Source organism: Dendrobates tinctorius, unplaced genomic scaffold, assembly GCF_039654945.1.
Source record: "Dendrobates tinctorius isolate UK_male_01 unplaced genomic scaffold, ASM3965494v1 ptg000037l, whole genome shotgun sequence".
Taxonomy (NCBI): domain Eukaryota; kingdom Metazoa; phylum Chordata; class Amphibia; order Anura; family Dendrobatidae; genus Dendrobates; species Dendrobates tinctorius.
Window position 1 is genome coordinate 388,443 of NW_027361705.1, and position 22,807 is coordinate 411,249.

Here is a 22,807-nt window from a genome sequence, read left to right on the forward strand (position 1 = left end):
GGTAAGCACAGACGACGCCATCATAAGCATGAGCATCCCACTTGTGCGTCTGCTCATGCAAACTTTGATGCACATTAAGGATCAGGCGTCTGCAGCGCAGGAGGAAGAGGAGGATGAACTGTCCTGGACAAGGTGGAGGAAGAAGAGGAAGAGGAGAATGAGGGAGATGATTATTTTGGGGAGGAGGATGCTTCTTGGGGGGCAAGAGAAAATGTTGGCTTGCCAAGGTCAGGTACAGGGTTTGTGCGTGACTGGAGGGATGTGGATTTGGCATAAAGTGCTCCTCCACCCACCACTGTTAGTGCATCATTGACACCTGGAACATTGGCCCACATGTGTGATTATCTCTTGCGGATCCTAAAATGGGACCCCCGCATTGTAAGAATTATGAAGGATGATGACTACTGGTTGGCCAGCATCCTCTATCCACGATATAAAGGCAAATTACAGAACACCATGCCACAGGAGAACCTAGAGCTAATATTGGCGAACAAACAAGCAACTCTGGTAAACTGTTAGAGGCATTCCCAGCACACAGCAGCGGTGCAGGTTCTACCACGAGCCGTACTGGGCCAAATGGAAGAGGTGTTCGTGGTGCACACAGCCGAACTGGCGCTGGAGACAGGGGTATCATGACCATATTTTGGACCGATTTCTCGAGGACCGTTCACACGAATGATAATACTGAATCGATTGCAACAGACAGGAGACAGCAGTTGTCAGCTATGGTTCAAAATTACCTCTCCTCCCCTATCGATGTTCTCCCTCACAGTTCATTCCCCTTTGATTACTGGGCCTGTAAACTGGACCCCTGGCCTGAATTGGCACAATATGCCTTACAGGAGCTCGCTTGCCCTGCTGGTAGTGTGCTAGCAGAAAGAGTCTTCAGTGCTGCTAGAGCAATCCTGACACAAAGAAGGACCCGGCTGTCGAACCAAACTGTTGATGATCTCACCTTCATTAAAATGAACCATGCATGGGTTTCAAAGGATTTTGTCCCACCTTCCCCTGATGACACATAGGTTGCCAGCAAAATGGCTCTCTTTGTCCTCTTCTTCCTCCGACTTCTCCAATTCCTCCATTTGCAGCTACTAAACGTCCAGCCTACACCTCAACATATGCCAGTTTTTCCACCTCCCTAACTGGGCTGTTCCCCCCCAGGGCCGGCGTCAGCACCTGGTGCACCCGGGCAAGTGCCGGGGCCCTGAGCAGGTGGGGGGGCCCAGTCGTGTGCGACGGCACTGGCACAGGGCCCCTCACAGTAGGCCGGTGTCTCTGATGGTAGGGGGCCCACTCGCCATTACAGACACCGTCGTACTTTGAGGGGCCCTGTGCCAGTGCCGTCGCTCAAGAGTGGGCCCCCCTGCTTGCTCAGGGTACCAGCACTTGCAATACTTACCTCTCCCTGCTCCACCGCTGTGACCTCTTCCGCGTTTCCTGACAGTGACATTCAAGTCAGAGAGCACGATGACATCACATCTGTATGCCCACTGCCTGAACAGTCCAAGTGCACAGAGCTGGAAGATGGCGATGCTGAGGAGTCTAGAGTAGAGCAGTGCCCAGCGAGAAGTATTTCATTTTTTTAATGTTTGGAGCAATATATGGGGAGCATTATACACTGGAGAATTATATATGGTGCCCATCATACACTTGAGCATCATAGATAGGGCCCATTATACACTGGAGCATCGTATGGGGCCCATTACATATGGAGCATTATATGGTCCCATCATACACTGGATCATTATAAATGGGGCCCATCATACACTGGAGCATCATCCATGGTGCCCATCATACACTGGAGCATCATATACGGGGCCCATTATACACTTGAGCATCATAAATGGGGCCCATTATATATGGAGCATTATACACTGTTTGCATAATTATTATTAGGCAAGTTTTATTTGAGAGGATTCTTTTTATTATTGAACAACAACTATGTTGTCAATCAACCGAAAAGACTCATAAATTTCAAAGCTTCATATTTTTGGAAGTTGGAGTGGTTTTTTTTTAAGATTTGGCTATCTTAGGAGGATATCTGTTTGTGCAGGTAACTATTACTGTGCATAATTATTAGGCAACTTAATAAAACCAAATATATACCCATCTCACTTGTTTGTTTTTACTAGGTAAACCAATATAACAACACAAAATTTAGAACTAAGCATTTCTGACATTCAAAACCAAAAAAAAAAAAAAAAAAGGGACCAACATCGCCAGGTTTCTTTACGATGACACTCAAAAGCCTTCCATCCACAGATTCTGTCAGTTGCTTAATCTGTTTACGATCAACATTGCATGCAGCAGCCACCACAGCCTCCCTGACACTGTTCCGAGAGGTGTAATGTTTTCACTCCCTGTAGATCTCACATTTTCTGAGGGACCACAGGTTCTCTATGGCAGGGGTCCCCAACCGCCGGTCCGCGGCCCAGCACCGGGCCGCTGCAGTGCCCTTGCCGGTCCGCGGACACAAGGGGAGCCAGGGGCGGTCAGTGGCGTAGCGGGGGCTGGGGCGGCGCGCAGCAGTTCTTAGCGGCGGCCAGGGAGCGATCCAAGCAGCTCCGCTGCCTGCAAGAGGGAATAGCAGGAGCGGAGCTGCAAGGACCCATCCAGCTTCCTGGCCGCCGCCCGCGCTTCTTGTCTCTGACTGACACAGAGAGGAGCGGGCGGTCGCTGCTGTGTCAGAGCGAGGAAGCGCGGGCGGCGGCCAGGTGAGAGGAGAGAGGTGGTGTGTGTGTGTATGTATAATGTGTATGTATAATGTGTGTATGTATGTGTGTCTGTGTGTGTACGTGTATATGTGTGTGTGTGTGTGTGTGTTGGTCTGTGTTTGTGTAGCCTGGCCCTGGAGGAGATGGGGACATGAGGAGAAGGCCATGAGGGGAGTGATGGAGAGACGGCAGTGATGGGGTGAAGGCAATGATGGGGAGAGGGGAGTGATGGGGTGAAGGCAATGATGGGGAGAAGGGAGTGATGGGGAGAGGGGAGTGATGGGGTGAAGGCAAAGATGGGGAGACAGCAGTGATGGGGTGAAGGCAATGATGGGGAGACAGCAGTGATGGGGTGAAGGCAATGATGGGGAGAAGGGAGTGATGGGGTGAAGGCAATGATGGGGTGAAGGCAATGATGGGGAGACAGCAGTGATGGGGTGAAGGCAATGATGGGGAGACAGCAGTGATGGGGTGAAGGCAATGATGGAGAGATGGCAGTGATGGGGTGAAGGCAATGATGGGGAGAAGGGAGTGATGGGGTGAAGGCAATGATGGGGAGAAGGGAGTGATGGGGTGAAGGCAATGATGGGGAGAAGGGGGTGATGGAGCACTTATTCAAAACCTATGGTGAGTTGAGTCACATTATAAATGTTATTTAATTATAAGTATGCACTGCTACACTACAACCGTGTCCATAGCCACGCCCCCTTATGACCAAAGCCCCGCCCCTGCCACACCTCCATCCCCGCCCTGCCGGGCCATGGAAGAATGGTCTTGCTTGAAACCGGTCCCTGGTGCAAAAAAGGTTGGGGACCACTGCTCTATGGGGTTCAGATCAGGTGAACAAGGGGGCCAAGTCATTATTTTTTTTTCTTTTAGACCTTTACTGGCCAGCCACGCTGTGGAGTATTTGGATGCATGTGATGGAGCATTGTCCTGCATGAAAATCATGTTTTTCTTGAACAATACCGACATCTTCCTGTCACTGCTTGAAGAAGCTGTCTTCCAGAAACTGCCAGTAGGTCTGGGAGTTGAGCTTCATTCCATCCTCAACCCGAAAAGGTCCCACAAGTTCATATTTTATGATACCAGCCCATACCAGTACCCCACCTCCACCTTGCTGGCGTCTGAGTCAGAGTGGAGCTCTCTGGCCTTTACTGATCCAGCCTCGGCCCCATCCATCTGGCCCATCAAGAGTCACTCTCATTTCATCAGTCCATAAAACCTTACAAAAATCTGTCTTAACATATTTCTTGGCCTAGTCTTGACGTTTTATCTTATGTTTCTTGGTCAAAGGTGGTCGTTTTAAAGCCTTCCTTACCTTGGCCATGACCCTGAATGTGGCACACCTTGTGCTTTTTGATACTCCAGTAACGTTGCAGCTCTGAAATATGGCAAAACTGGCGTCAAATGGCATCTTGGCAACTTCACGCTTGATTTTCCTCAATTCATGGGCAGTTATTTTGAGCCTTTTTTTATCAACACGCTTCTTGCAACCCTGTTAGCCATTTGCCATGAAACGCTTGATTGTTCAGTGATCACGCTACAAAAGTTTGGCAATTTCAAGACTGCTGCATCCCTATGCAAGACATCGCACAATTTTTTACTTTTCAGAGTCCGTCAAATCTCTCTTCTGACCCATTTTGCCAAAGGAAAGGAAGTTACCTAATAATGAAGCACACCTTATATAGGGTGTTTATGTCATCAGACCACACCCCTTCTCATTACAGAGATGCAAATCACCTGATTTACATAATTGACAGTTGGCTTTCAAGCCTATACAGCTTGGAGTAGGACAACATGTATAAAAAGGATGATGTGATCAAAATACTCATTTGCCTTATAATTGAGCACTCAGTGTATAGGCCCATCATACACTGGAGCATCATATGGAGCCCATCATATACTAGAGCATCATATGGGGCCCATTATATATGGAGCATTATATAGGCCCATCATACAATGGAGCATCATCCATGGGGCCCATCATATACTGGAGCATCATATGGGGTTCATTATTTATGGGGCATCATATAGGGTATGGAGCATTATATGGAGCACATATGAGGCCTATTCTGTATGGAGCATTATATGGAGCCCATTCTGTATGGAGCAATATATGGGGCCCATCATATACTGTCTGGAGCTTTATATGCGACTCATTATACTGTATGGAGCAATATGTGGGGCTCATTCTACTCTACTGGGACCATCCTATACTGTATGGCACATTATATGGGGACCATCATATACCGTAGCATTATGTGGAGTTCATCATATACTGAATGGAACATTATATGGGACCAATTATTCTGTATGGAGCAATATATGGGGCTCATTATTCTGTATGGCATACTATGTGGTGGCCATAATACTGTATGGAGGAATATACTGTCCGGTTTTTGCGCTATTGTAGAATTTAAAATAGATATCAGTCATGTAATGTAAGAAGTTGCTAGGCGTCGGGTCCCTGCAGAGGCAAAGCAGGAATCCAGAGCCTCACATTCTGCGGGCTCCCATTCCCCATCGACCGCAGAGGAGCTTGCTCAGCAGCCCCGTTGTTCCCGACGCTCTGCCCAGACCTGCTCTGTGGGTCTGGCTGTTGCTGCCACCTTTGGGCCAGCAATAGCAATGCAGGCTGTTCAGCAGCAAATCACTCCAGAGGCTAAGTCCTTCTGTCACTCCACTGAGCATGCTCACGAGACGATCTCCCATTGGAGATCGGGAGTCACATGCCCAGGTCCTTCTCCAGATCTGATTGGTCCATCTCAGGGATCTGAAAGCTTCCGGAAGGTCCTGGCTATAAAAGGTTCGCATGGCCCTATGTCCAAATAAAGAAGATATCATCGATGTAGTGGTGATAACATCTAGCATGTTGGTTAAACAGCTCCTCAGAGTAGATATAGTTCTCTTCAAACAAGATCATAAATGCGTTAGGGTAGGCCGGGTGCAACATTAGAGCCCAGCGCGGTCCCAGCTGATTGAATGTAATATACATCTTTATATGAAAAGAAATTCTTGTATAAAACTAATGTAAGAAGGTCTCCCACTTAAAAAGATGAGAGAGTCCTGTAATTGACATCATAGGTAGACCACAACTATGAGAGTCAAAATGAGAAAAAAAATCCAGAAAACCATCTTGTCTGATTTGGTAAGATTTATTTTGCAAATTATGGTGGAAAATAAGTATTTTGTCACCTAAAAGCATGCAGGATTTCTGGCTGTCATAGACCTGTAACTTCTTCTATAAGAGGCTCCTCTGTCCTCCACTCATTACCTGTAGTAATGGCACCTGTTTGAATTTCCTATCAGTATAAAAGACACCTCCCCACAACCTAAAACAGTCACACTCCAAACTCCACTGTGGTGAAGACCAAAGAGCTGTCAAAGGACACCAGAAACAAAATTGTAGCCCTGCACCAGGCTGGGAAGACTGAATCTGCAGTAGGCAAGCAGCTTGGTGTGATGAAATCAACTGTGGGAGCAATAATAAGAAAATGGAAGACATACAAGACCACTGATAATCTTCCTCGATCTGGGGCTCCACACAAGATCTCACCTCGTGGGGTCAAAATGCTCACAAAAACTGTGAGCAAAAATCCCAGAAGCACATTGGGGGACCTAGTGAATGACCTGCATAGAGCTGGGACCACCGTAACAAAGACTCCATCAGTAACACACTACGCTGCCAGGGACTCAGATCCTGCAGTGCCAGACGTGTCCCCCTGCTTAAGCCTATACATGTCCGGGCCCGTCTGAAGTTTGCTAGAGAGCATTTGGATTATCCAGAAGAGTATTGGGAGATACTTATACCCATTTTATTTTATGTCAATCCCCAAGCCCTCTCTTCTTTCCACATCTGTCATTTGATAATGATGTCTAATGTTTGTATATTTTTACAATTGTACATTGTTATAGCATCTATTTGACCCTGTAATGTGATATATTATATTTGTCATTGAGGCCAGATGTAGACTACACATGTTATTAACCCCTTAGTGACAGAGCCATTTTGCAGCTTAATGACCAGGCCAATTTCTACAATTCTGACCACTGTCACTTTATGAGACTATAAGGCTGCGTGCACACGCTGCGGATTCCGCTGCGTTTCCGCAGCGGTTTTGGCCGCTGTGGACCCGCAGCAGTTTTAGCTGCGGTGTACAGTACCATTCAAATGAATGGTATAAAAAAACCGCTGTGTAGACGTAGCAGAAAAATCAGTGCGGATTTGCTGCGGTTTTGAAACCGCAGAAAGAATTGACATGTCAATTCTTTCTGCGGAAACCGCTGCGGGTTCCTATCTCCACCATTGTGGAGATGGTGAATCCGCAGGACCAAACCGCAGGCAAAACCGCAGATAATCCGCAGGTCTTTTGACCTGCGGTTTATCTGCGGTTTTTGCAAAATCCATGCGGATTAATCCGCAGCGGATTCCGCAGCGTGTGCACGTACCCTAACTCTGGAACACTTAAACGGATCCCCCTGATTCTGAGAATGTTTTTTGTGACATATTGTACTTCATGCTAGTGGTAAAATTTCTTGAATATGACTTGTTTATTCATGAAAAAAACTGAAATATGGTAAAAACATTTTTTAAATTTTGCAATATTCAAATTTAAATTTGTATGCCCTTAAATCAGAGAGATTTGTCACACAAATCTATACATATAAAATTGAATGTATGTGTGTATCACCAACCAATCACAAAGCATCTTTAATTTCACCAGAGCTGTTTAAAAGAAGCTGAGCTGTGATTGGTTGCTATAAGCAACAGTTTTCCCACTCCACAACACCTCAGCAGACTGACATGGTGGGAGAAATCTAGCATCCCCGGAAACATAAGCTCCCAGCCATAAGGGGGTTTTACACTAAGCGATATCGCTAGCAATATCGCTATAATGTCACTGGTTTTGTGACGTTATAGCGATATTGCTAGTGATATCGCTATGTGTGATACTTACCAGCGACCGGCTCCCCCGCTGCTCATCGCTGATCGCGCGAGAATGTCCGGCTCCATTTCTCGTCGTCTGCTTCCTGCTGGGCTTCCTGCTGTGACGTCCAGCGACGCGTGGAGGCGGGCGGGAGGACGCAGGATCGCTGTGTGTGAAAGGTGAGTATCGTGCGCTGCGTCGCTGCTGCATCGCTGTGAGATCTTTCTGTATGAAAGCTCACTAGCGATCATTTAGCGATGCACCAGCGATCCTGACCGGGTCGGATCGCTGGTTGGATCGCTGGTGCATCGCTAAATGTAAAAGGGCCTTTAGAGTGATCAATGAGTGGAACAGGCTGCCACGAGAAGTGGTGAGTTCTCCTTCAATGGGTCTTCAAACAGAGGCTGGACAGACATCTAACTGGGATGATTTAGCGAATCCTTCTTTGAGCAGGGGGTTGGACCAGATGGCCCAGGAGGTCCCTTCCAACTCTACGATTCTATGATTCTATGATTTTTTGCTACGTTCATGTGAACCTTAGAAGGGAGCGGAGGGGCGCACATCCGACCTTCACCCCATTCACTGTCTATGGGGAAGCACGGCACTCGGCTTTCTCCACCAGCCCCATAGAGAATGGAGGGCGCGGTCACGCCCGCCGATCAGTAGGTTATCACCGGACACCCTGTGTAAGGCCACGTTCCCACTCCTGGTTTGACTTACAAATACTGAGGTAAAACACTGACCACATACTGAACGTGTGACCGCGGCCAAGACTTCTATGGGATCGTCTGCAGGATAAAGGCTGAGTGCAGATGTACTTTTTGGCCCTGCGGATTTTTCCGTGCAGAATAGAAGAAATCCGCAGGTCAAATAACCTGCATTTTTTCTGCGGATTTCTTCCATTTTTCCAGCGGTTTTCTTGCGGTTTTCCATTGCGGTTTTCCCCCTGTGGATTTGGAGACAGGGGAGGTGGAAAACCGCACAAAAGAAGTAACATGCTGCGGATTTTGTACCGCGGGAAAACCGCATGGAAAAATCCGCAGCGCCTGCACAGCGATTTTTTTTTCATTGCTTTCAATGCTACTGTACATCACAATGCGGATATGCAGCGTTTCTGCGCGGTAAAATCCGCTGCGGAACCGCTGGATATCCGCATCATGTGCACACAGCCAAACACGTTCCACAAAACGCTCAGAGGTCACCGATCCCGTGTCAGGGCAGCACAGTGACCGCAGGGCTCGGCTCTGAGGCCATGATAAATGTGGTACTTTACTGTTTTAAAACCAATATGACAAATTTTGTAAAGAAAACTTAAAACAAAACAAAAATTCCTCCTCAGACAGCTTCTTATCTGACAGCATGACCAGCAGTGTCAGGGAGCTTCTGAGCAGGGCGGCGCGTGCAGCAGCATCCGCACTGTCTGTACAGAACTGCACTGCCCGGCATCTACCTCCCGGGTGCCAGCACTAGGGCTCGGGTCACGTGCTGCCGGCAAAAGGGGGCGGAGCCTCCGCAGACAAGGAGAGAGAGGACAGAGGAGACTGAGGAGAGAGGTGCCGGCCAGGGGAGGGTCGGCCCGTGCACTGTGGAACGGCAGCATCAGGGACGGCGCCGCCGGGAATGTGACGGTAAGTGAGCGGAGCCTAGCCCGTGCCATCTGTCCGCACAACCGGGAGCATCCCCGGAGATGTGGGCAGCGCAGGACGGCGGGCTGTTATCAGCAGGAAGCAGCTGTGTGGAGGACAGAGTGATGAGGAGGGTCTCCAGTCCGGCTGTGGGGGGCTGCGTGTTTATCCCATGCTGGGATTGCGACATTGTGTGACCAGCGACCGTGCTGAAATAAAACACAGGCAGCTTGCAGGAGGCGCAGGGAGCCGGTAACTGCTGCACGAGATGCGCGTGCAGCTGTGTGGGGCAGTCACTGACATCAGGGGCCACAGAAGCCCCTGTGTGAGAACAGTAGTGGCCCTACAGCCAGACACAGGCAGGAGGCGCAGGGAGCCGGTAACTGCTGCACGGGATGCGCGTGCAGCTGTGTGGGGCAGTCACTGACATCAGGGGGCCACAGAAGCCCCTGTGTGAGAACAGTAGTGGCCCTACAGCCAGACACAGGCAGGAGGCTCGGGGAAGCTGGCAACTGCTGCACGGGATGCGTGTACAGCTGTATGGGGCAGTCACTGACATCAGGGGGACACAGAAGCCCCTGTGTGAGAACAATAGTGGCCCTACAGCCAGACACAGGCAGCTGGCAGGAGGCGCAGGGAAGCTGGCAACTGCTGCAGGGGATGCGGGGACAGCTGTGTGGGGCAGTCACTGACATCAGGGGGCGTCAGAAGCCCCTGTGTGAGAACAGTAGTGGCCCTACAGCCTGACACAGGCAGGAGGCTCAGGGAAGCTGGCAACTGCTGCACTGGATGCGGGGACAGCTGTGTGGGGCAGTCACTGACATCAGGGGGGCCACAGAAGCCCCTGTGTGAGAACAGTAGTGGCCCTACAGCCAGACACAGGCAGGAGGTTCAGGGAAGCCGGCAACTGCTGCATGGGATGCGGGGACAGCTGTGTGGGGCAGTCACTGACATCAGGGGGGCCAGAGAAGCCCCTGTGTGAGAACAATAGTGGCCCTACAGCCAGACACAGGCAGCTGGCAGGAGGCGCAGGGAAGCCGGCAACTGCTGCAGGGGATGCGGGGACAGCTGTGTGGGGCAGTCACTGACATCAGAGGGCCACAGAAGCCCCTGTGTGAGAACAGTAGTGGCCCTACAGCCAGACACAGGCAGCTGGCAGGAGGCGCAGGGAAGCCGGCAACTGCTGCACGGGATGCGGGGACAGCTGTGTGGGGCAGTCACTGACATCAGGGGGGCCACGGAAGCCCCTGTGTGAGAACAATAGTGGCCCTGCAGTCAGACACAGGCAGGAGGCTCAGGGAAGCCGGCAACTGCTGCACGGGATGCGGGGACAGCTGTGTGGGGCAGTCACAGACATCAGGGGGCCACAGAAGCCCCTGTGTGAGAACAGTAGTGGCCCTACAGCCAGACACAGGCAGCTGGCAGGAGGCTCAGGGAAGCTGGCAGCTGCTGCATGGGATGCGGGGACAGCTGTGTGGGGCAGTCACTGACATCAGGGGCCACAGAAGCCCCTGTGTGAGAACAGCAGTGGCCCTACAGCCGGCAGCAGGCAGGAGGCGCAGGGAAGCCGGCAACTGCTGCACGGGATGCGTGTACAGCTGTGTGGGGCAGTCACTGACATCAGGGGCCACAGAAGCCCCTGTGTGAAAACAGTAGTGGCCCTACAGCCAGACAAAGGCAGCTGGCAGGAGGCGCAGGGAAGCCGGCAACTGCTGCATGGAATGCGGGTACAGCTGTGTGGGGCAGTCACTGACATCAGGGGGCCACAGAAGCCCCTGTGTGAGAACAGTAGTGGCCCTACAGCCAGACACAGGCAGGAGGCTCAGGGAAGCCGGCAACTGCTGCACGGGTTGCGCGTACAGCTGTGTGGGGCAGTCACTGACATCAGGGGCCACAGAAGCCCCTGTGTGAGAACAGTAGTGGCCCTACAGCCAGACACAGGCAGCTGGCAGGAGGCGCAGGGAAGCCGGCAACTGCTGAACGGAATGCGGGTACAGCTGTGTTGGGCAGTCACTGACATCAGGGGGCCACAGAAGCCCCTGTGTGAGAACAGTAGTGGCCCTACAGCCAGACACAGACAGGAGGCTCAGGGAAGCCGGCAACTGCTGCACGGGATGCGGGGACAGCTGTGTGGGGCAGTCACTGACATCAGGGGGCCACAGAAGCCCCTGTGTGAGAACAGTAGTGGCCCTACAGCCAGACACAGGCAGCTGGCAGGAGGCGCAGGGAAGCTGGCAACTGCTGCACGGGATGCGGGTACAGCTGTGTGGGGCAGTCACTGACATCAGGGGGCCACAGAAGCCCCTGTGTGAGAACAGTAGTGGCCCTACAGCCAGACACAGGCAGCTGGCAGGAGGCGCAGGGAAGCCGGCAACTGCTGCACGGGATGCGGGTACAGCTGTGTGGGGCAGTCACTGACATCAGGGGGCCACAGAAGCCCCTGTGTGAGAACAGTAGTGGCCCTACAGCCAGACACAGACAGGAGGCTCAGGGAAGCCGGCAACTGCTGCACGGGATGCGGGGACAGCTGTGTGGGGCAGTCACTGACATCAGGGGGCCACAGAAGCCCCTGTGTGAGAACAGTAGTGGCCCTACAGCCTGAGACAGGCAGCTGGAAGGAGGCGCAGGGAATTGTTAACATTGATGGAAACTTAGCCTGAGTTAAAGGGTTAATTCCCATCTGCATCTATGGATGTTTTGGGATAGTGCTTGTAAATACAATTAGCCAATTTACAGCTTATTATAATTTGTATCCATTCTTGATATAGTATCACTTTTATATACAGCTTGTTGCCATGGAGACCAACCACTGCTGCAAAACATCACGAGATGGGCAATGCGCAGCGTTTCCAAGCTCTCTTCTATTCAGCTTTTAAGCACGGTTTTCAGGATCACATTAGAGATGTGTGTGCCCTCCTGTTTCTGGCCAACATCAGTACAGACGGCAGCGGTGGTCGGTCTCTGAAGCAACGAGCTGTTAAAAGAAGAAAAGTGTTTAATGTCTCAAGAAAGGCAGCAAATGTTAATAATCTGTAAACTGCAAGCGTGCTTATATCTAACAGTGTCGCCCTTCTGACTGGTGTCCCGACCTCCGCAGATAGTCTAAGAGCCACACGAGGTGAGACGCGATTGGTCTGGTCCAGAAACCAGGACTTATGGAGAGGACCAGATGTACTGTACCGTAGTTGTATTATTTGTTCTCCTGCACAATAGTAGGTAGCACCTAAGAACGTTGCATCTTTCTCTCCTTCACAAAAGGGCGGAGGACGTGCTATTATGTGCTGATCCACCTCCGCTCCTGTGTATCCCTAATATCGGCCCCTTATATTCCAGGAAGCTGGGACTCTTGTCATCTCCGTGTTACATTACTCTGCCTGATCTGGTGTAATCCAATGCTTCTGGAGCTCGCCGCTCCTAGCCATCGGGGTCAGTGGGCTCCTGAGGATTGATACTTTGGACCACTTGTTTTTACAAGCACTTTGCAATGTTACCAAGGTATTAAATTGAGACAACGGCTTTAATGTCACCACGGCAATAAGAGTACATCTGCATATAGAGTGTAATTATAGTACAGAAGTGAGCACTGTAATCGTTCCTCTAAATACAGAGCGATAATGACTATACCTGGGTCTTGTAAGAGCGCAGCCATGTTCTCCTGAGCACTGTAAATACAATGCTATACACTTTATTGATCCCAAGGGAAACTGACCATACAGTGTCTTGCGCCCTGAGCGATAAGCCTTTTTCTCACATATACGGTTAGATTAACGACAACCGGACATCTGATTGGTGCTGCCTGAACCTTGTGCCGCATGAATTAGGGACTGACTCCATTATTGCATACTTAGGCTTTACTCTAAACCACGGCTGCAGCTCAGAGAAATCGTATTTTTAGGACCCGGCCGGAGTGTAAAACTTGGCCATAGGGAGAGGCCTGACAGCCTAGGGGACCTCGGAAAGAAGAAGCTGCACACTTAAAGGTATACAGTATGTTATCTGAAATGCTGCAGCGTATCAGACAGAAAAAATACACGGTTGCATAATAGGAACCTGTCTCTGACTGGTGCGGCCTGAATTTTGGGCAGCATAAATTAGCTGCCAGGTTCCCCATGATACCAGCTTATTTGTGTTTCAAAATACAACTTGGTAAAAAAAAAAAAAGCTGCACACCTAAGCATGAAAACTTGTAAAGAACGGCTTTATTGGAAAACATAAGTACTAGACTGTGGTCTAAACAAAGTGACAACAGGCGGGGAAAAGACATTGTGGTCCATGGAGAATTGTATACAGTTAGATTGTTATATACATATGTTACAAATAATTACCCCACCAGTTATACAATAGATGTTCAATATAACAGTAGTCCCAGATAATACATCATATAGAACCCATCCTAATAAGTTTTTGTATTTTATTTTGTTTCTGACATGCACTGTCTATTTATTGTATATTCCCTTCATTGCCATATTTGGCCATTCACACTTATGCTTTCCAGGGCTGTGGAGTCGGAGTCGGAGTTAGTTTTGGTTGGAGTCGGTAGAAATGTACCGACTCCAGCTTTAAAAAAAATGTATTAATATTTCATAATTGAACTTTCATATGAATTTTATAAATGTTACTCAAATATATATGTTCTATCAAACTATGAACAACAGTGATAAGCAGTTCTGCTGGAGATAGAGACATTTCTTACTTCTTGTGTGTCACTGTTCTCCACTGCCCTTATCTAATCTTATACTTGGTTAACCTCATGCTGCCCCAACCCCCCTACTTACAATGTATGAAACTGAAAGTGAAAATGTGTTGCAAATTCTTAGTAGTAAAGCTCCTCCTCTAGACTAGATCATACTAGGTGTGCGTCTTCCAAGCATCTCACAGCTGCCTGCTACTCAGAAGAGGAAGACTGTAAGAAGTATTATCCTTTCAACAAACTTTGCATCAGTTAACTGTGAGTACATGAGGAATAATAACAGTATTACTGACCACTATATCAGTTGTACGACCTGGCAATAATTTTGTACAATTGTTTTTAGGAAAAACAATTGTCATTTGGATTATGAATGCAGAATTAAAAACCTGAGAATGTCAAAGAAGCATCACATTAAATCAGCTGTATTTGAACATTTCACCATCACTCAAGATAGAAAACATTATGTCTGTCAGTGTATGACAAATGATCCAGACGAAAACAAATGCTGTGAAGCCAAGATGAGTGCATATTCAGGCAAAGATAAAAATGCTCCTACCAGAGCTTCTAATCTAAAGAGACATTTACAGCGCTTTCATCCAGAAGTACTGAAAGCAGTGGATGAGAAAGACTGCATCCAAATCAATGAACCAGTGCCCAGCTCTTCCAGCCAAACAAAGGAGCAGAGAACTTTGCAGCCATCAGTTGCAAGATATTTTGTCAGTGACAAAGTTACTGTGACAATGACAGTAGATACATTTAAAAAACTGATCATAGAGCTTGTTGTAAAGGATAGTGTGCCTATTTCATTATTTTCACGACCAGCTTTTATGTGTCTGAATGGGGAAATGGCCCGCAAGCTTGGTGTTTCTCTGGAGAGAGAGAGTATCAGAAAATTAGTAATCGAAGAAGCTTTTAAACAAAAGGAAGAACTTAAAAAAAACTCTCAAGGGACGCTTTCTGTTTCTTAAAATGGATGCCTGCACACGTCACAGAGTGAACTATTTTGCCATCAATGTCCGATTTGTTTGTGACAACAATGAAATAGTTACCAAGACATTGGCAGTAAAAGACACCAAAGCTCATCACACCAGTGAGTTTCTCCAGGTCTTGGTGGAAAAGGTTCTGCAAGACTATGAACTTAAAAAAGAGCAAGTTCTTTCTGTTGTAACTGACAATGCTTCAAATATGATAAGTACTATTAAGCTAATGAATGAGAGTAATGATGGTGACCAGCAGCTAGAAGAACATTCTGGGTCCACAGACACAGAAATGTTTGAAATAGAGGAACACAGTATTGTAAGTGAGGAGCAAACTGAAGTTGCTTCAGATGAACAGCAACATGATAGTTTAGATGATCTTGTTGAAACTGTGTCTATATGTTCTTTCATTCATCACATGCGCTGTGTTGTGCATACGCTACAGCTGGCTATAAGAGACAGTCTGCAAGAAGGACATGCTGCTGCACTGATTGGCAAGGTGAGAAAATTGGCTACTGTTGCCAGAACCCCTAAAGTTGACTCAATTTTGAAGAGACGTGCTGGAAAAGGGGCAATTATTGATCAAGCCACACGATGGGGCAGTACTTAATGATTCAGCGCTTAGTTGAACTGAAAACCTTTCTTGTAGACATGGCTAACCCTCAACTGACGCTAAATGAAAATCAGTGGAATCAGGTGACTGAGCTGGAAAAATTGCTAGAGCACACATTTACAGTGACTAAAAAATTACAAGCAGAGGACTTAACTCCAGGTATTTTCTTAAAGGAGTGGAAGAACCTGATGTTTCACCTGTCCCAAAGAGGAGGGTTAATTGCAAGTGGCATTGCTACATCAATGAAACGGAGAGAGGAGCTACTATTACAAAATAACATTCTTTTGGCAGCTGTTTATGTAGACCCAATGCATCGGATTCTTCTAGATGATCAACAGCTAAGTAAAGGAAAAGAAGCTCTGTTTGAAATAGCAGTAAGGATGAAAGGGTTGCAGAACAGTCAGGAGGAACAAGAAGAATTTGGTCGTCCTGCCACATCTTCACCCTCATCAACTGATGAAGAATTTAATTTCGAAAAATATTTGGATCACAAGGACCGTGCAAAGCGTTCCCGCATAGAAGAAGAGTCATCCCCATCAAGGAACACAGCCAGTACATTTCAGCAGAATTTTTCATGTGCACTAAAAGAAATTGAGAAATTTGACCGTTCATCAAAAATAACAGTGCAACAAGCGATTCCTCTGTATCCTGACATTGTCAGAGATGTTGCCCGAGTGGTTACTGCTTTGCCACCAACACAAGTTAGTGTAGAGAGGTTGTTCTCTGCTCTCAAAATAATTAGATCAGATTTGAGGGCATCCATGAAGGAGGATCTGACAGAGGCAATACTTTTTCTGAGGACAAATTTATAGATTTCTTCTTATTAACTGCATAAAAGTGTTTATTGCATATTTACTTACAGTTTAGAAAAGTTTATAAAAGTTATTTGCTATATTCTAATTGTATTCTAATAAATGTAGTTTTTGCTTTAAGTGTTCTGATTACTTATATGATGGTGAGAAACTGAATAAGCACGATGTTTAATATTTTACAACAGTAAATTTGTTGTTATGAATTGGCCATTTATGAAGGAGTCGGAGCCGGAGTCGGAGCCTGATAAAATCCAGGAGTCGGAGTCGCAACTGTGGCTTACCGACTCCACAGCCCTGATGCTTTCAGTAGGTGACATGCACTTCCATCTTCTATTCCACAGGCAGCATACTTTACCTATAGTGCTTATGTTTTCTCCAGGTTCATTTGTCTCGCACATGTGCAATCATTCTCCCAGTCACCTTTGCATGATGTGCATCTGATGCTGTTCTCATGTCTTGGTGTCTACTGAATTACTTGTAACTGCACGTAATATATAAGGCCTGTTTCACACGTCCTGATATTTCCGGTACTGGAGATGTCCGTGTGTGTAATACTTGTGGCACACATGTGGCAACCGTGTGCCGCATCAGTACCACACGCACTGGTGCCAGGGAAGCAGCGGTACATTTAGTGCTGTTTCCCAGCGCCGGGTGCTGAAGACAGCTCTTATTATTCTCCCCTGCTCTACCAGTGATCAGCGTGAGCAGGGGAGAATGATGAGTTATATTCAGGTGATGACAGTGAGAGCACGCAGCGGCTGATGGGACTATTACTCCCATCAGCATACACCTGCTGCCGCTAATAACAGTGAGAGCAGGCGGTGGCTGATTAAAGTATTCATCAGCCGCCACCTGCGCTATAAATAAGAAAAAAAAATGGCGTGGGTTCCCCTGTATTTTTGATAATCAGCCAGGTAAAACTGATGGCTGCAACCCTCAACTCGAGCTGAGAGCTAGGTCCCGAGATCGCATCTGCGCAAGCGCTGGCGGCCATTTTTTACTGGAACCACCGCACACACACGGGAACCGTGGAAATGCCGGGGCTCTGGCCTGTCGCACAATGTCGGTAGAGCCCCGGGCAGCTCCGGACACACGCGCAGCACCGCTGGGCACCGGAGGCAACTGCCGGGCATCGGATAAACCCAGCAGCAGCACAAGACCCCCGCAGCAACGGCACACATCGGAGCCCCCCCTCATCCCTGAATGCGGCCTGCAGCATCACTCCACTCCTGCCTCCTCAAGCAGCGAGCCTGGGACCCCGCTACACTGCAGCCACCAGCCCCAGTAAGGCTAGTTTCACACTAGCGTTTTTGAGCGCAGCGACGGCCTGCGCACGGCCGCCGCTAATCCCCGCCCCCTGCCGCGCCTCCGCCGGTAGCTCCGCCTACCGGCGCAGGCCGTGTGCAGTATGCGTTTGGCGGCGCATGCGCCTTTTTGACGGTGCGCCGGCGCAACCAAACTGCAGCATGTTGCGTTTGGCGCAGGTCGGCGCACCGTCAAAAGGACGCATGCGCCGCCAAACGCATACTGCGCACGGCCTGCGCCCCCAGTGATAATGATAGGGGGCGCATGCAGCGTCATGCGCCGGTAGGCGGAGCTACCGGCGGAGGCGTGGCAGGGGCGGGGCTTAGCGGCGGCCGTGCGCAGGCCGTCGCTGCGCTCAAAAACGCTAGTGTGAAACTAGCCTAAGAAATAAGAAGCACCACTATTTTATTAAAAAATATTTTTTTGAATTTTTCTCCTCAAAATTTGCGGTGCGTCTTATAATCCGGAGCGTCTTATAAAGCGAAAAATACGGTATGCCTCCTTGTTATTTTTCATCATTACCTATTAGGATGGTGTCTCTCTTGGACAAGTGATATTCCTTATTAGAGTCTTATACTAATGTATTGTCCTCCTGGTATGCATCTTAGCCATAGTCATATGGTCATGTTTTTGCAGGATCAGTGGCGTCTTGTTTATGTAGCTATTTACATAATCTTTTGGGTGTATTTGACATATTTTATGTTAGCTGGCACTTTAAATTAATATTGATATGGTGATATTGTCATTATTGACTATTTTTCTTGTGTATGAACTTTTATACTAAACTAGCTGAAGAGCCCGGCGCTGCCTGGGCATAGTAACTAACTGTGGTTAGTTATAGCAAATTATAATTATCCTCCATCCCATAGGCCCGTGCCCATATACCCACCTTACATATCCTCCATCCCATAGGCCCGTGCCCATATACCCATCATACATATCATCCATCCCATAGTCCCGTGCCCATACCCATGACACATCCTCCATCCCATAGTCCCATGCCCATATACCCATCATACATATTCGCCATCCCATAGTCGAGTGCCCATATACCCATCATACATATCCGCCATCCCATAGTCCTGTGCCCATATACCCGTCATACATATCCTCCATCCCATAGTCCCGTGCCCATATACCCGTCATACATATCCTCCATCCCATAGTCCAGTGCCCATATACCCATCACACATCCTCCATCCCATAGTTCCATGCCCATATACCCGTCATACATATCCACCATCCCATAGGCCCGTGCCCATATACCAGTCATACATATCCTCCATCCCATAGTCCAGCGCCCATATACCCATCACACATCCTCCATCCCATAGTCAACCATTATGACATCATAATGAGCGGCGGCAGGGCTTGCGACCTATGATGTCATCAGCGTCGCCATGGTAACCATTGTGACATCATAATGAGGGGCGGGGCTTGATACGCACACACTGTTTCCCCAGTATGCAAATAGGGGCATAATGACATCATAATGAGGGGAGGGGCTTGACGCACACACACTTTTTCCCCCAGTATGTAGATAGGGGCAAAATTGTTTGGTGAATTGGAACGCACAGGGTTAAAATTTCACCTCACAACATAGCTTAGGACGCTCTCCGGGTCCAGACGTGTGACACTGCCAAATTTTGTGGCTGTAGCTGCGATGGTGCGGAAGCCTATCCCGGACATACATACATACACACTTTGAGCTTTATATATTAGACTAGATTGGTGCTAATTCCATTATATTGTTACCCATTGCATTACGTATTTTGCATTAGTTACCCTCGATGTGTTGGCAATCTTTCCTACTTGTATACATACATTGAACATCTATTGTATACCTGACTGGTGGTGTAATTATTTGTAACATATGTATATAATATATTTGTATACAATTCTCAATGGACCATCTTGTCTTTTTCCTGCTTGTTTTCAACTTGTTTATTTGTTTTCAATTGATTTTATTAGTTCTAAGGGTGTGTTCACACGTTGCGGTTTTTGCTGCGGCTTGTTCTACAGAGAAACCGCAGGATGAAATATACCTACGGATTATTAGTTTTTGTTCAGCAGATTTGATGCAGGTTCTCGTGCATGGAGGGAGGGGAGGGAGAGAGAAAGATTTTGTGTCCCAGAAAGGAATGCCGCTGCGGTTCCTCAAAAAAGAAGTGACATGTTGCGGAAAATAAACTGCAAAGAATCTGCGCTGAATTTTCAGCAGCATGTGCACAGTGGATTTGGTTTTCCATAGGTTTACATGGTACTGTAAGCCGCATGGAAACTGCTGTGGTTCCACAGGACCAAATCCACTGCGGATATGCAGCAAAAACTGCAAAATGTGCACACACCCTAACACTTATGTTTTTCAATAAAGCCATTCTTTACCGGTTTTCATGATTGGGTGTGCACCTTTTTCTGTGCAACTTCTTTTTTACCTGACTACTCCTTTTTTGCTCAGTCAGTTGTAGCACACTTTGTCTTTACACATTAAGAAAATAGTGGTCACCACAAAAAATGTGTTTTTCAGTATGCAACCCCTTACATACAAAAATATTTATTTCTGTAGCACCAACATATTCCGCAGCACTTTACAATTCATTTTCAAATAACTTTATTGAAGTTTTCTTAAAATAACAGTAATATTGTAACATTTAAACATCTTTTAAAAGTAGCAAAGCACTTTACAATTCAGAAGCGACTTGTACAGATAATATAAGACATTACATACAGTACTGTGGTAAAACACAGCTCAACAGATACCAAGAGGAGTGAGGGCTGTGCTTGCAAGTTGACAATCTATGAGGAAATAGGAGTAATAAAAGGTAAAAATGTAAAGTACTTCATGTGAGGTCCAGCCATCAGTATAATAGGGGCATTCAAATAACACTGCATGAACGGGTAAACAGTCAGTATCTGTACAGGTACAAAGTGCTACTAAATGCGTAGAAGAGACCACAGGGGATAATTGGTTACATTACAGAGGTAGTAGGTGTCATGATCCATGCTGGATCAGGACTGATATAAAGCACAGGTAACCTTTTTTTTTTTTTTCCTAAGCTGTGCTTAAGGTGTTTTTGCCCCCGGTGGCCAATAGGATTATTGCACTGTGTGTCGTTTGTTCTAAGTTTTCCCCCCCCTTGGTGGTGAGCGTCATTGCACTCTAGTTTCGTTAGTTAAGTGCACATGATTATAATGCAGGTGTGATTGCTGGCTCTGCTATAAGAGTCACAGGTGTTGCAATCAGTGTTGGTGATGGTGTTAATTTCAATCATCCTTGGTGGAGGAAGGAGGTGGAGAGCAGCTCTGACTGAGCCTGGTGTTAAAGGAGTCATAGGGGATTTCCTTAGCTCTGACAGAGCTTGGTGGCAGCAATTCAGGAGGAGAGCTGCATGCTAGTGGTGGACTCTGTTGCCAGGAGCAAGTGCAACAGAGTAAAGCTAAGTTGTGTTTCCCTGTTTGTGTTTTCTCCTTAGTGTGTATTATTGCAGCGGTGGGGCCAGTGCCTGCGCCACCCAGCTCCCTAGCAAGGGATAGGTGTAGGGTGTGCTAGGGCGACAGGTTCGTGATCGGCGCCCGGTGCGGAACCGGCATAGGGAACATTAAGAGCGTTAGGGACACTGACTCAGGGGAGTGCAGGAGGTTTCCACGTCCCTTTCCCCTATCGCAGGGCCCACCGTTGTAACTTTTCCCTACCCCTTGTCTTGTTGTTTTAGTTACTGGCCTGCGAGCCATCTCACACAGGACAGTATCACGTGCCGCGTCCTGTTGTTTTAGTTACCGGCCTGCAAGCCGCGTCACACAGGACGGCTCCACGTGACAGTAGGCCAGAGAAATGTGTTAGGGCACAACCCTGGAGATGTGGAAGGTTTATTATAGAGGTTAGTCTTCGGTCATTAATGGAATGGCGGACAGGTAGGGGATGTGGAGCTTCTTGGGTGAGAGAGAAGTTTATATTGTATTCTATAGCAGATGGTAATCAGGTGCAATAACTGGCACAGGGTAGAGGCATTGGTATAGTAGTTGGACAGAAATATAAATGTGGCTGCTGCACTTATGATATATTGGCGAGGGGAGAGTTTAGTAAGAAGGAATTGTAGAGTTGGAAGGGACCTCCAGGGTCATCGTGTCCAACCACCTGCTCAATGCTGTATTCACTAAACCATCTCAGACAGATGTCTGTCCAGCCTCTGTTTGGGAACTTCCATTGAAGGAGAACTTGCCGCCACCTATGGCAGTCTGTTCCACTCATTGATTACATCACCCTCACTGTAAAAAAAAGATTTTTTTTTTTTTTTTTTTTAAATATCTAATCTGTATCTTTTCACTTTTCAGTTTAGTTCCATTGCTTGTAATTTTTCCATGTGCAAATGAGTATGATGATCCCTCGACACGCGATCACGTGACAGGGGTCACCGATGGGCGGATTTCCGGCACGATTTCCGAAAGCGCATGTTAAATGCCGCTGTCAGCATTTGACAGCAGCATTTAACGGGTTAATAGCCGCGAGTGGATCGTGATTCCACCCGCGGTTGTTTCAGGCACATGTCAGGTGTTCAAAACAGCTGACGTGCCAAGAAAGATGTGGGTTCACCGCCGGGCCCACATCAAATGGAGGGATTTTCAAATCGGCGTAAACTTCGCCCAATGTCGGAAAGGGCTAAAAATCTCCTGTGATCACTAAGTCTTCCTTTTTTAGAACAGAGACATCTGATGTAAAAAGAGTTTATCCATATCTTCAGTCTGTAGAATAGTGTACTTTCTGTTCTTCTCTGCTTGTATTGTTACTCAAACAGTTCTGTAGCGCTACCGGTGTCTGAAACTTGGATCTCTGTGGAGGTATACGTTTTCCTATCATACAATGCAGCACCACCTACCCTCTTGCTAATCCTGTTTCTAATAAATAAGTTGTAGCCTTCAATGTTTGTATTACAACCATGTGTATCATCCCACCAAGTTTGAGTGATGCCTATGACATTCAATCTCTCTTCCTTTGTTAGCAGCTCCAATTGTCTTTGATTGTTTCCTATGGTCTGTGCATTTGTATAGACCAGTGTTTCCCAAACTCCAGTCCTCGCGGACCCCAACATGTCATGTTGTCAGGATTTCCTTAGTATTTCACAGGTGATGGAAGTATCATCAA

General features: G+C 47.6%; 1 protein-coding gene across 2 annotated transcripts in view; it reads left to right on the forward strand.

The window, feature by feature from the left end:
* Positions 1 to 9,133: 9,133 nt before the first annotated feature.
* LOC141088005 (Y+L amino acid transporter 2-like) overlaps positions 9,134 to 22,807 on the forward strand; it is a 116,630-nt gene continuing 102,956 nt past the window's right edge. The window contains exon 1 of one of the 2 annotated variants that reach the window (XM_073573836.1): positions 9,134 to 9,273. The gene's annotated coding sequence lies outside the window, so the exon portion shown is untranslated. The remainder of the gene's footprint in view (positions 9,274 to 22,807) is intronic. The other variant, XM_073573837.1, reaches the window with a different exon arrangement.